This window comes from Lithobates pipiens, unplaced genomic scaffold (genome assembly GCF_037356315.1).
Source record: "Lithobates pipiens isolate NorthernLeopardFrog02 unplaced genomic scaffold, aLitPip1_a1.2 Scaffold_3, whole genome shotgun sequence".
Lineage (NCBI taxonomy): Eukaryota > Metazoa > Chordata > Amphibia > Anura > Ranidae > Lithobates > Lithobates pipiens.
Window position 1 is genome coordinate 91,755,869 of NW_027507790.1, and position 14,763 is coordinate 91,770,631.

A 14,763-nucleotide genomic window follows, 5' to 3' on the forward strand; every position below is an offset into this window, starting at 1 on the left:
GCATTGTAAAACTCTGACATTTACAGACATGACTAGGCATGATGGGGATTGTAGTTCCTGAACAACTGGAGGGCTATAGTTTGAAGATCACTGATATAAACAATGTACTGAAAATATAGGTTCTTTAATTCAACACTTGTAGGCATTTTTCATTACAGTAAGACATAAAAAATAATAACAGTAGCATTACCAAAAATCACAGCCCAAATTTTCACGTTTTCATTTTCGCTTTATGTATTAATCCATGATCGCATATAGCAATTCTTACAAAGTGCCCAAGTTTAAAGAATAAAAATGTTTTCTCATTTGCTTTTTCTACAAATAGAACCAGTGGCCTATGGCAGTGTATGCACCAGAATACCCATCCATACATTTTACATCCCCAAGACTAAATACATTGTTGTGGAACATTGAAATGATGCAGTCATTAAAGACGGGGCGCAAACAAGCCACTACGTGAAGGAGAAAAGTCATAAACACAATATTGCCACTGTTACCAGCAGCATAGGAAATCATTGCCTAGAGGGGAGAAAAGCAGACTTCTGCTTGTGCGACATGTTGACATTTATATAATTTATGGCTGTGGGTGAATGAGGCTGAATCTCAGAGGATTTGCTGCAAAGATGAGCTGCAATATTTCATGAGGTGATTCTCCTGAACAAATAGACCACGAAACAAAAACCTCATGAATTTTTTAAAGATCTGATCGAAATCTACGAGAACTAAAATAAATAGATGCAACAAGAATGAAGTATGAGCAGACAGTATCTGCTGTGTCTCTACTTCCACTCTAATCCCTTAATCCTCTTGCTTTCCAGCTTTAATCCACATGCTTTTTCATGCCCTCACTCCAAGTTATAATGAGTACAATACCATAACACAAAATACTTATGATTATTCAAAGGATGTTTCATTAGCACCACAGACATACAAAGCTTTAGCTGTATTCAAAAGAAATAGCTTTATCTGTTCTGTACAACTCTTCTGTAGGTCAACAGGCTCAAGATATCTTAAAAGTGTACCTGTGAAGTAGGGTAGTAGAGGTATACAACACACTCAGTTCTTACAGGGATTAAGATTTTAATGTGTGCTGGAAGTGTGTAGTTTAACCAGTTAAAGAATTCCTATAGACAAAACTTTTTTTGGATAGCATTTAGGAGGGTTAGGAGCCCGTCAGTTTTTGTTCTGCTGTCTGTGTCCCATCAGGCCATCAATGCCATTTCAGCTTTATTCATATTTTATTAATCTGAATTGTTTTAGATTTAGTCATATTTTATATTAGCAAGTTATTGAATCATGCACTTGGAAGTCCTTTGTATGCAGAGAATAAGGAGGATACAAGTACATGCACTGAGATTACAGAGGGTACATCCTGTTTACATATTCCTGTTACTTTGTACCATTGAATACACACTATCATACTGCAGTGCCACATGCTGGATAAAAAGGTATAATGCAGTCTATATATAGTTTACAGTACTTTATATTACATGTTGTTGTTCTTCCAACACCCCTTCTCAACAGCATGTGCTTTGTCAAATTATATTCAGCTTCTTCGGGAAATAGCTTTGATGTTCCTTCAACAAAGGCTTGGTGAGTGCATTAGCAGTCGTCTTCTTTGACGGGAAGTATTGAATGTCAATAACACCTTGCTCTTGGTTGTCCCTCAGTAGGTGATACTTGACGTTGATTTGCTTGGTCTTAGGATTGACCCTTTCCAATTGCGTAAGCTTTATACATCCCTGGTTGTCTTCAAAAATGGGAATTGGTTTTGACATGTCTATCCCAATGTATACAAAAAGTTGACGAATCCATATCGCTTCTTGACATGCGTTTGCTGCTGCAATGTATTCTGCTTCAGTTGAAGATAGAGCGACAGTTGTTTGCTTTCGACTAGACCGACTTATGGTTCCTTCCCCATACTGGAAGATGAATCCACATGTGGATTTTTGGTCTGTGAAGTCCAATCAGCATCCACATATCCAACCAGTTTTGGATCTGATGTTGCTGGAGGTAATGGTAACTTCTTCTGAATTGTTCCTTTGAGGTACTGCATCACTCTCTTCACTGTGTTCCAGTAACATTGACAGGGAGCTGAGACTTTCCTGCATAGTATGCCCACTGCTGCGGCTATGTCTGGTCTTGTCACAGTGGCAACATATAGCAGCTTACTGATTGCGCAGCGATACATGTCATTGTTGGGTAGCAAGTTTTCTGCTTCATTGCGCTTTTCATATCCTGGTTCCATAGGAGTTTTCACTTCCTTTGCATCTTGCATATGAAATTGTTCCAAGATTTCAGAGATTGGTTGAGAAGATAACTTTCACCTTCTTTTCTCTCTGTTTGGATTCACAGTTAGTAGCTGATGTTCCCTAGTTCTTTGATTTCCACATTTTCTTTCAGCTTGTGAACTATCTGATTGTAATTAGTGATGGACGAACTTTCGACGGGACGTTTCGTGAACGCGATCCGCAAACGTGCCCAAATGTTCGCGAACCGAAGGTTCGCGGTGGACCCCATTCACTTTAATGGCAGGCGAACCTTAAAAACCTCCAGGTCATAATTTTAGCCACAAAATACTTACTAGCTGTGCACACATAGCCCTTGTACACACGGTCGGAGATTCTGACGGAATGTGTCCGATCGGAGTGTTTTGTCCGATATTCCGACTGTGTGTGGTCTGCATCGGACTGTTTCCGTCGGAATATCTGTCGGACCAACTTTTCCAACTTGCCGGAAATATTTTCTGACAAAATGCTCCGATCGGACATACTCCGATCATGTGTAGAGAATTCCGATCGGACAAAGTGCCACGCATGCTCAGATCAAATTCCTACATCAAAGCTATTGGCTACTAGCCTGAACGTAGTCCCATCGTAATGAAATTACGTCATCACAATCTGAAAGATCGGATTTTCCGACAATTTTGTCCGACCGTGTGTATGCAACAGTTTCGGACAAGATCCGTCGGACAAAATCCGATGGACAAAATCCAACGGATTTGGTTGTCGGAATCTCCAACCGTGTGTACAAGGACTAATTCCCACAACATGGACACTGACATACCAGAAGTATTAAGTGAATCTGGGATCGACAACGACAAGCATTCTTTTTTTATCTGTGAAATTTTGTCAATTCAGGAGCGCATGATGGCCATGGGGGAGAGGCAAGGTCAGGCCAAGGTATGAAGGGGGTGCAGGAGATGATCAGTGCCACTGTCAGGGTAGCGCAGTCCTGGGCCAGTGTCCCAGTGTGCCAACCTGTGCTTGTGCCTCTGACTCCTCCCTCTGCCAGGCCCTTACCCCCACCTATGCAGGGCTCCACTGCAGTGGTCCGGAGGTGCCAGTCTAGTGCTGATCCTCAGCCATGGTGCTGGCACTGCCTGCTGATTGGCTTCTCCGCTGCTATCTCCCTCACTGACACCAGCACTGAGATAGAACACTGATACCAGCACAGAGGTAGAGACTGAGCACTGACACCAGCACCGAGATAGAGAGCACTGACACCAGCACCAAGATAGAGAGCACTGACACCAGCACCATGATAGACAGCACTGACACCAGCACCGAGATAGAGAGCATTGACACCAGCACCGTGATAGAGAGCACTGACACCAGCACCAAGATAGAGAGCACTGACATCACACCAGCACCGTGATAGAGAGCACTGACACCAGCACAGAGATAGAGAGCACTGACACCACACCAGCACCGTGATAGAGAGCACTGACACCAGCACCGAGATAGAGAGCACTGACAGCACACCAGCACTGTGATAGAGAGCACTGACACCAGCACCGAGATAGAGAGCACTGACACCAGCACCGACATAGAGAGCACTGACACCAGCACAGAGATAGAGAGCACTGACAGCACACCAGCACTGTGATAGAGAGCACTGACACCAGCACCGAGATAGAGAGCACTGACACCAGCACCGTGACAGAAAGCACTGACACCAGCACCGAGATAGAGAACACTGACACCAGCACCGAGATAGAGAGCACTGACAGCACACCAGCACTGAGATAGAGAGCACTGACACCAGCACCGTGATAGAGAGCACTGACAGCACACCAGCACCGTGATAGGGAGCACTGACACCAGCACTGACACCAGCAACTCGCTGCCTGTCATTTTTTAAATGAGCCTGTGACAAAAGTCTCTAGAGAAGTGCAGTACATGTGGAAGAAGGTATATAACACTCCATTTCAATCTGTCGTTTGGAGGGCCACTGGTATATCAGACCAGTTATAATACTTTTTTCTGATTGCGTTTGTCACTCTTTGTAGTATCTCTGCAGAACCACTCAGCAGTCACAATGCTGCACAGTGGCAATGCACTATACTATGCTTTCAATATTTGAAAGTATTTTATACGTGTATTACACCCCTATATACTGCACACCAAATAGTTCACCTATACCAGTCCTTAAAAAGATGTTTGTGGACCTAATAGTAGCTAGCTAGTGAATTACAGACTGTCCCTGCTCCAAACAGCAAACTCTATCCCTACACTGAGAAAAGACAGCTGCAGAATCGGTCACTTCAGCACTGCAGTGCACTATAATATGCTTTCTATATTTGAAAGAAAGTATATTATACGTGTATTATAACAATATATACTGTACACCTATACCAGTCCTTAAAAGGACCTTTGTGGACCTAATAGTAGCTACCTAGTAGCCAGTGAATTTCAGACCATCCCTGCTCCAAACACCAAACTCTATCCCTACACTGAGAACAGACAGCTGCAGAATCGGTTAGCACTGCAGTGCACTATAATATGCGTTCTATATTTGAAAGAAAGCATATTATAAGTGTATTACAACCCTATATACTGTACACCTATACCAGTCCTTAAAAGGATGTTTGTGGACATAATAATAGCTAGCTAGTAGCTAGTGAATTACAAACTGTCCCTGCTTCAAACAGCAAACTCTATCCCTACACTGAGAAAAGAGAGCTGCAGAATCGGTCACTTCAGCACTGCAGTGCACTATAATATGCCTTCTATATCTCAAAGAAAGTATATTATAAGTGTATTAAAACCCTATATACTGTACACCTATACCAGTACTTAAAGCGGGATTCCACCCTAAAGTGGAACCTCCGCTGATCGGATCCCTCCCCCCCTCCGGTGTCACAATTGACACCTTTCAGGGGGGAGGGGGGTGGAGATACCTGTCAAAGACAGGTATTTTCACCCACTTCCGGGCATAGACTCCCGTGGGAGTCTACGCCATTTCCTGCCCTGCCGCGCTGTCTGCTGGGACACACATGGGTCCCAGTGACAGCGCGGAGATTTCCTATTGCGCGGCGCGGCTCGCGCATGCGCAGTAGGGAACCGGGAAGTGAAGCCGATTCGCTTCACTTCCTGATTCCCTCACCTAGAATGGTGGCGACAGCAGCCGAGAGCCGAGCGATCGATCGGCCTCGGCTGCCGGCATCGCTGGAACCCGGGACAGGTGAGTGTCCGTTTATTAAAAGTCAGCAGCTGTAGTATTTATAGCTGCTGGCTTTTAATATTTTTTTTTTGGTGGAATCCCTCTTTAAAAGGACGTTTGTGGACCTAATAGTAGCTAGCTAGTAGCTAGTAAATTACAGACTGTCCCTGCTCCAAACACCAAACTGTCCCTACACTGAGAAAAGACAGCTGCAGAACTGGTCATCACTGCAGTGCACTATAATATGCTTTCTATATTTGAAAGAAAGTATATTATAAGTGTATTATAACTCTATATACTTTACACCTATACCAGTCCTTAAAAGGACCTTTGTGGACCTAATAGTAATAGCTAGTGATTACAGACTGTCCCTGCTCCAAACACCAAACTGTCCCTACACTGAGAAAAGACAGCTGCATAATCGGTCAGCACTGCAGTGCACTATAATAATATGCTTTCTATATTTGAAAGAAAGTATTTTATAAGTGTATTACAACCCTATATACTGTACACCTATACCAGTCCTTAAAAGGACCTTTGTGGACCTAATAGTAATAGCTAGTGATTACAGACAGACTGTCCCTGCTCCAAACACCAAACTGTCCCTACACTGAGAAACGACAGCTGAAGAATCGGTTAGCACTGCAGTGCACTATAATATGCTTTCTATATTTGAAAGAAAGTATATTATAAGTTTATTACAACCCTATATACTGTACACGTATACCAGTCCTTAAAACGACCTTTTTGTGGACCTAATCATAGCTAGCTAGTAGCTAGTAAATTACAGACTGTCCCTGCTCCAAACACCAAACTGTCCCTACACTGAGAAAAGACAGCTGCAGAACTGGTCAGCACTGCAGTGCACTATAATATGTTTTATATATTTGAAAGAAAGTATATTATAAGTGTATTATAACTCTATATACTGTACACCTATACCAGTCCTTAAAAGGACCTTTGTGGACCTAATAGTAATAGCTAGTGATTACAGACTGTCCCTGCTCCAAACACCAAACTGTCCCTACACTGAGAAAAGACAGCTGCAGAACTGGTCAGCACTGCAGTGCACTATGATATGCTTTCTATATTTGAAAGAAAGTATATTATAAGTGTATTACAACCCTATACACTGTACACCTATACCAGTCCTTAAAAGGACTTTTGTGGACCTAATAGTAATAGCTAGTGATTACAGACTGACTGTCCCTGCTCCACACAGCGTCCTTTCCCTACACTGACAAAAGACAGAATGTAAAATGGCCGCCAGATCAGGTCTATTAAAAAGGTAGGGGGCATGTCCATGTGCTGAAATGTCTCAATTGGCTGTCCTGAACCCCATAATGGATGTGTCATGGGTCAAAGTTCTTCACAATGTAAATGAATATTTCCGCTGCGAACAGCGGCAGAAGTCCGCCGGTTTGGCGAATCGCGAACGAGCAAAGTTCGCCGCGAACCGACCGCCGGGCGAACCGCAAGGCTATCTCTAATTGGAATCCCCTTCTTGTTCAAAACAGGCTATAATGTCATCAACATAGATAAGGATGTATATCCATTTGTCTTCTTGATTCCTGGAGTAGAGACAGGGGTCTGCTTTACTTCTTGAGAATCCCTCTCTGGTAAGTACCTTGGCAACTGGTCTAGCTTTGTAGAAAAACAAACGGAAATGGTTAACGCTGCACTCAAATAGATATGTTATTGCAGAAAATAAATCAAATTTCTTTAACCACTTGCTTACTGGGCACTTAAACCCCACTCAGTGCCAGACCAATTTTCAGCTTTCAGCGCTGATGCACTTTGAATGACAATTGCGCGGGCATACAACACTGTACCCAAATGAAATTTTTATAATTTTTTTCCCACAAATAGAGCTTTCTTTTGGTGGTATTTAATTACAGCTCGGAGTTTTATTTTTTGCTAAACAAACAAAAAAAGATGCAAAAAAAATAAAAATAAAAAAATCACGTTTAATAGTTTGTTATAAAATTTTGCAAACGGGTAATTTTTCTCCTTCATTGAAGTGCGCTGATGAGGCGGCACTGATAGGCTGCACTGGTGGACACTGATGGGCTGCATTGGTGGGCACTGATAGGCTGCATTGGTGGGCACTGATAGGCTGCACTGGTGGGGCACTGATAGGCATAGTTAAGGCGGCACTAATAGGCACAGATAAGGTGGCACCGATGGGCACAGATAAGGCGGCACTGATGGGCAAAGATGTGCACAGATAAGGTGGCATGGATGGGTGGCACAGATGGGTGGCACGGATGGGTGGCACGGATGGGCACTGATAGGTACCACTGATAGATGGGACTGATGGGCACTGATAGGTGGCACAGATAGGTGGCTCTGATAGGTGGCACTGCTGGGCACTGATGGGCGGCACTGCTGGGCACTGGTAGATGACACTGATGGGCACGGATATGTGGCACTGGGGTGCAGCACCTTTGTTGAGGCAGATTGTGGGCACTGCTGGGTGGCACTGTGGGCACTGCTGGGTGGCACTGCTGGGTGGCACTGTGGGCACTGCTGGGTGGCACTGTGGGCACTGCTGGGTGGCTCTATGGGCACTGCTGGGTGGCACTGACGGGGGGCACTTACTTTTTTTAATGTGGCACTGGCAGGGGGCAGGTGGGCACTAGCAGGGCTGGCCATGATCGGGACTGATGTCCCGATCACGGCCGCCGGTGATCGGCTGTTTTTTTTTCCCCTCGCGCTGTCAGCGCGAGGAGGAATAATAGCCGATTACTGGCTCCGTTATATCACATGATCAGCTGTCATTGGCTGACAGCTGATCACGTGATAAGGGGTCGGGATCGACCCCTTGCACGGATCGGTGATCAGGCGAGTCTCGTAGACTCGCCGATCACAGAGCGCGCCGCACGCGCCCCTCAGGGGGCGCGCAGGGCGCTCGTGCACGGGACTACGTCTATTGATGTCGTCCCGGAAAAGGAGATCCGCGCTGTAGCCGTCATTTGGCTATAGCGTGGATCTCAAGTGGTTAAATAAAGCTGCCAGCGCCAAAAGTCCTAAATACACAACTTTAAAACTTTAAAACAGAGAAAAACATTGGGTGGGTGTAGCGCTATAAAATGTATCCAAGTTTGTGAAATTAATTTTTTTTTTTAATTAATTAAAAATTATTCAGAAGTGGTGAACAACCTGAAACTATAAAAACGAAAGCAGAGTCTGCATAGTGAGGATGATACAACAGGTAGCAGGCAGAGGAAGCCAGAGGAGACGTCGCTTTGATTCATTGATACACCGCGTGCACATGAGTTATATCTTGTAAGTGCAAACTTTTAAAACATATTAAATTATCCTTTTGAATACTGCATTATGGGCGCAATTCATGCTTTTGTTTTTGAGTGACATACATTCAGCAATCTGTGATATCCAAATAGGTTTTTGGGAGACCAAATATGGTTCCAGTACCTTCCCAGACTTGTTCGCCATGGTTCTGGGTCGGAAGGTGTCTCGGATGAGGCTACTGATCGTAGCTTCAGTCCCGTGTCTCCGGAGCTCCGAGACTATGCGATCTTCTGGATCTCGCGTCTGGCCACGCTCCCCCTTGTAGCCAGTTTTCAATCCATGTACTCACCCTATGGTCCATGCCAATGGACCTTATTTTACACAGTAACCGTTTATGGTGAACTGTGTCAAATGCTTTCTCAAAATCCACATACACAATGTCTACAGGCCTTCTATTATCTAGAGGACAACTCACCTCCTCATAATAGATTGGTTTGGCAAGAACGATCCTTCATGAATCCATGCTGATTACTGCTAATGATATCGTTCTCATTACTAAAATATTGTATATAGTCCCTTTTCATCCTCTCCAAGAGCTTACATACTATTGATGTTAGGCTAACTGGTCTGTAATTCTCAGGGATGTATTTTGGGCCCTTTTTAAATATTGGTGCTACATTGGCTTTTCTCCAATCAGCTGGTACCATTCCAGTCAGTAGACTGTCAGTAAAAATGAGGAGCAATGGTCTGGCAATTACTCATCTGAGTTCTCTAAGTACCCTCGGATGCAAGCCATCTGGTCCTGGTGATTTATCAATGTTAAGTTTCTCAAGTCTAATTTTAATTCTGTCCTCTGTTTACCATGGAGGTGCTTCCTGCCATGTGTAATGAGGATAAACACTGCGGTTTTGTTTACTGAAGCCCCCCGATTCCCTCGTGAAGACTGAGGAGAAGAAAAAATTCAATGCCTTTGCCATCTCCCCTTTGTAACCAGATGTCCCTCCTCATTCTTTATGGGGCCAATATGGTCTGTCCTTTTTTAGTGTTTACATACTTAAAGAATTTCTTGGGATTTTTTTTGCGCTCCTCCGCTATGCGCCATGCGTGTTTCTATCTTAGCCACCCTAATTGCACCCTTACATTTCTTGTTGCATTCTTTATAAAGTCTGAATGCTGATGATGATCCCTAAACCTTGTATTTTTTGATGGCCTTCTCCTTTGCATTTATATGCATTTTTACATTGGAGCTAAGCCATCCAGAACTTTTGTTCGCTCTTTTAAATTTATTACCCAGTGGGATGAATTGGCTAATGCCTATATTTAATATGTTGTTAAAGCAAACCCATCTCTCCTCTGTGTTCTTTCTTCCTAAGATTTTATCACAATTCATGCCTTCTAGCAAGGTTCGTAGTTTAGGGAAGTTGGCGCTTTTGAAATTCAGTGTCTTTGTATTCCCCTTATGTTTCCTATTTGTGTGATTTATACTGAAGCCAATTGACCTGTGATCGCTATTTCCAAAATTGCCCCGTATTTTCACATCCATGATCAGGTCTGTATTGTTGGTAATCAGTAGATCCAGTAACGCTTTATTTCTAGTTGGTGCATCTACCACCTGAACCATGAAATTGTCCTGTAAGACATTTAGGAATTGGCAATCCTTAGACGAATGCGTGGTTCCCTCCGCCCAGTCTATGTCTGGATAATTAAAATCCCCCATTATGATAACACTTCCCATCCTTGCTGCTAATCCAACTTGTGATATGAGATCCATCTCCACCTCCTCCCTCAGATTAGGGGGCATACTCCCAGTATTATTTTCCCCTTAGCTTCTTCCCTTTGGAGCTCTACCTATAAGAATTCCACCTCCTCCCTAGCCCCCTTAGTGAAGTAATCTCTCACATTCACTTGTACATTATTCTTGATATATAGGCATACTCCTCCCTGTTTTTACCCTCTGTATCCCTGCGTTAAAGGGTATACCCTTGAATGCTTGCTAGCCATTCATGAGAGCTGTTGAACCAAGTCTCTGAAATTGCCACAAAATCCAAATCCTCCTCGTACAACAGTATCTCTAGTTCACCAATATTATCCACCAGGCTCCTGGCATTGGTGAACATGCCACGTAGTTTAGACTGGTCGCATACTATCCTCTTATTGGGTGTTCCAAAATTGCAACTAGAACTTGTTACTATACTTACCTTGGGTTTATGTGCTTTAGTCAACCTACCACTAATGCCCCCAATACTACCCTCTGGAATATGTTCCATGCTGACTATCTCTACCCCTGGGCCCTCCCCCCTGTTGCCTAGTTTAAAAACCCTCTAACTTTTTGGTCATCTTTACTCCCAGCTGATCTGTACCCTCCTCATTTAGGTGCAGTCCATCCCTTCTATAGTACTGGTGATCAATTGAGAAGTCGGTCCAGTCTTCCAGAAATCCAAACCCCTCCTTACTACACAAGCTCCTCAGCCACTTGTTTGCTTCCCTAATAGAATACAGTGTGTGCAGTTTGTACTACATTTCTGTTGGTATACACAGTACACAATAAAGTGCAGCTGTAGTACAGTTGTTAATACAGTGCAGGTGCTGTACACAGTATCTTATACAATGTGTACAGTTTCTACTACACTTCTGGAGGTGTACACAGTACACAATACAGTGCAGCCGTAGTACAGTTGATAATACAGTGCAGGTGGTGTACACAGTATCTAATACAGTGTAGTGTGGTGTTGCAAAACAAAATATACATCCTGTACGGAAGGCCACCAAGGAGAGGCAGATGCTCACAGACCACTAAAAGAGGGAAAGCAGCCTCTGTGTCTACAGTCAACAGTGCTGGTCATGGACATGGTGCATCCTCTGCAGGTGGCCATGGGGCACGCTTGTCCCTTTTTTCTGTTGTTGGCCGTGTTATTGAGCCAGAACATGCAGAAGAATTGGTGAAGTGGATAACAAAGCCGTCCTCATCCTCCTCATCCTCTGTCACCCAGGCTCAGAGTAGTTTGCCTTCCAATGCAGCTGCCAAAGTGGCCTATTCCACTGGCTCCTTGTCCACAGTCACTCTTTTCATTGTCCCACCATCATGCATGGAGGAGTCCCCAGAATTATTCGACCACAGTGTTGGGTACATGCTGCTGAAGGATGTGCAGTGATTTGTAGGCTCTGATATTGATTCACAGGTTGAGTAAGGGAGTACATTGAGCCTAGAGAGAGGGGGTGCCCAAGAAGGACAAGAAACTGGTAGTCATGTTCCCTTAGCTGCAGCATACTGCCATGTTTGCACCAGTGATGAGGAGGGAGGGGATGATAAGGTCACTGACTGTAGTTGGGTGCCTGAGAGAAGAGAGGAGGAGGAGGCACAGCTCCGATGAGGCAGGATGCCCTCTAGGGGACAGCTTAAGGGCAGCCACTCTATTACATCACACCGCAGAGCTCCGCAGGTGCAGGGCACTGCTGACTCCCCGCAGACTTTTAAAGGTTTCTTGGTGTGGGCCTTTTTTGATAAGTGTGCAGCAGATCTATGTCTGAAGTGGATCAACCATGGCCAGAACATCAGCCACTTGGGCACCACTTGCTTGACCAGACATATGATGACCTGCCATGCAGTTAATTGGAAACAGCACTTGAAAAACCCACATCAAAGAAAAAGTCAGACTTCTGCTTGCTCCTCATCTGGGATCTCCAACCCCACAAACCCCAACAAAAACACTTTAAGCAACAGACAACATGGATTCATGAAAGACAGAAGTTGTCAGACAAATCTGATTTCTTTTTATGAGGAGGTAAGTAAAACCTTGGACAGAGGGGTGGCGGTGGACGTGGTATACTTGGATTTTGCAAAAGCGTTCGATACAGTTCCCCACACACGGCTCATGTGTAAGGTAAAGTCTACAGGTTTGGAAATATCAGTTTGTAAATGGATAGAAAATTGGCTAAGAGACAGAATTCAGAGAGTAGTGATTAATGATTCTTACTCTGAATGGTCTAAGGTTATCAGTGGTGTGCCCCAAGGTTCAGTGCTGGGACCCTTACTTTTTAACATCTTTATAAATGATATTGGGTCTGGGATCAAAAGTAAAATTTCTGTCTTTACAGATGACACCAAGATATGCAGTGGAATAACGTCCTTACAAGATGTCTCCAATTTACAAGCCGACCTCAATACACTGTCTAATTGGGCGACTATGTAGCAGATGAGGTTTAATGTTGATAAATGTAAAGTTATGCACTTGGGGGCTAAGAATATGCATGCATCATACATGCTAGGGGGAGTACAACTGGGGGGATCCATAGTGGAGAAGGATCTGGGGGTTTTGGTAGATCATAAGCTCAATAATAGCATGCAATGCCAAGCTGCTGTTTCCAAAGCGAGCAAAGTCCTTTCTTGTATTAAGAGAGGTATGGACTCCAGAGAGAGAGATATCATTTTGCCCCTGTTCAAATCATTAGTAAGACCTCACCTGGAATATGCAGTTCAGTTTTGGGCACCAGTTCTCAAAAAGGATATCGGGGAACTGGAGAAAGTGCAGAGAAGGGCAACCAAACTGATAAGAGGCATGAAGGAACTCAGCTACGAGGAAAGATTAGAGGAACTGAATTTATTCACTCTTGAGAAGAGGAGAATAAGGGGGGATATGATCAACATGTTCAAATATATTAGGGGTCCATATAGTGAACTTGGTGTTGAGTTGTTCTCTGTAAGGTCAACCCAGAGGACAAGGAGGCACTCTTTACGTCTAGAGGAAAAGAGATTTCATCTTCAAGTACGGAAAGGTTTCATCACAGTTAGAGCTGTGAAAATGTGGAATAGACTCCCGCCAGAGGTGGTTCTGGCCAGCTCAGTAGATTGCTTTAAGAAAGGCCTGGATACTTTCCTGAATGTACATAATATAACTGGGTACTAACATAGGTAAAGTTGATCCAGGGAAAATCCGATTGCCTCTTGGGGGATCAGGAAGGAATTTTTTTCCCCTGCTGTAGCAAATTGGAGCATGCTCTGCTGGGGTTTTTTTTCGCCTTCCTCTGGATCAATTGTGGGCATAAAATTGGGTATTTGGATTGTACGATTATTTTTTTATTTTATTTATTTGTTTTTAAGGTTGAACTGGATGGACTTGTGTCTTTTTTAAACCTGACTAACTATGTAACTATACCTCCAGTCCTCTCAAAAACCTGTACTGAGAGGAATAAAGGTATAGAAATAGGTGTCCCAAGTACTTGCAACCAATCTGGTAGCAGTATAACATCATCTGATTTTAGCAGGCAAATTTCCATACCCCAGTTGCTGAACCGTAAAAATAAATTTGGTCCCAGCCACCCACATACTCAGCGTTTAAATGCTAGCTTGGTGTCAGAAACCATGAATCAGACCAAGACAGAAGTACAATTAAATCACACTTGTTTATTAAATTAAAATAAAAAGGTAAAAAGAAAAAGCATCAAAGCATAGCCAGAGTCCAGTAACTGGATAGAGTTGTCAGCCAGGCCAGAGTTCAATAACCAGATCGGGTAATCAGCCAGGCCAGAAGTCAGGGATCCAAGTAGAGCAACAGCAAGCAGGATAAGGAGCCAGAAGGGATGTCAGCAAGCCAGTCTTTAACAGAACCGCAGGAGATGGTTTCTTGTGATGTGACCAAGGCGAAGGCAGAGGTGAAGTGAGCTGGACAGCTTTAAGTAGGCAGGTCAGACGAGCATGATCAGGAACAGCTGGTAACTGTGAGATGAGAGCTGGCAATTAGCCGACAGCGGAGCAGCCAGCCCAGAAAAGCTAGGGCTAAGCCAGCTCTGACAGTACCCCCTCCTCAATGACCCTTCTCCCTTGGAGGGCCACCGGGCTTGAGGGGAAACCGTCTATGGAACTCGCGGAGGAGGAAAGGGGCATGTACGTCTCAGGCTGAAACCCAGAAGCGTTCCTCCGGACCGTACACCTTACATTGCACCAGGTACTGTATGCGCCCATGGAACCTACTTGAGTCAACAATGGATTATACCTCATACTCCTTATGGTTCTCAACCTGAATAGGGTGAGGGCATGGCACCGAGGTGGTAAATCGGTTACAGACCAAC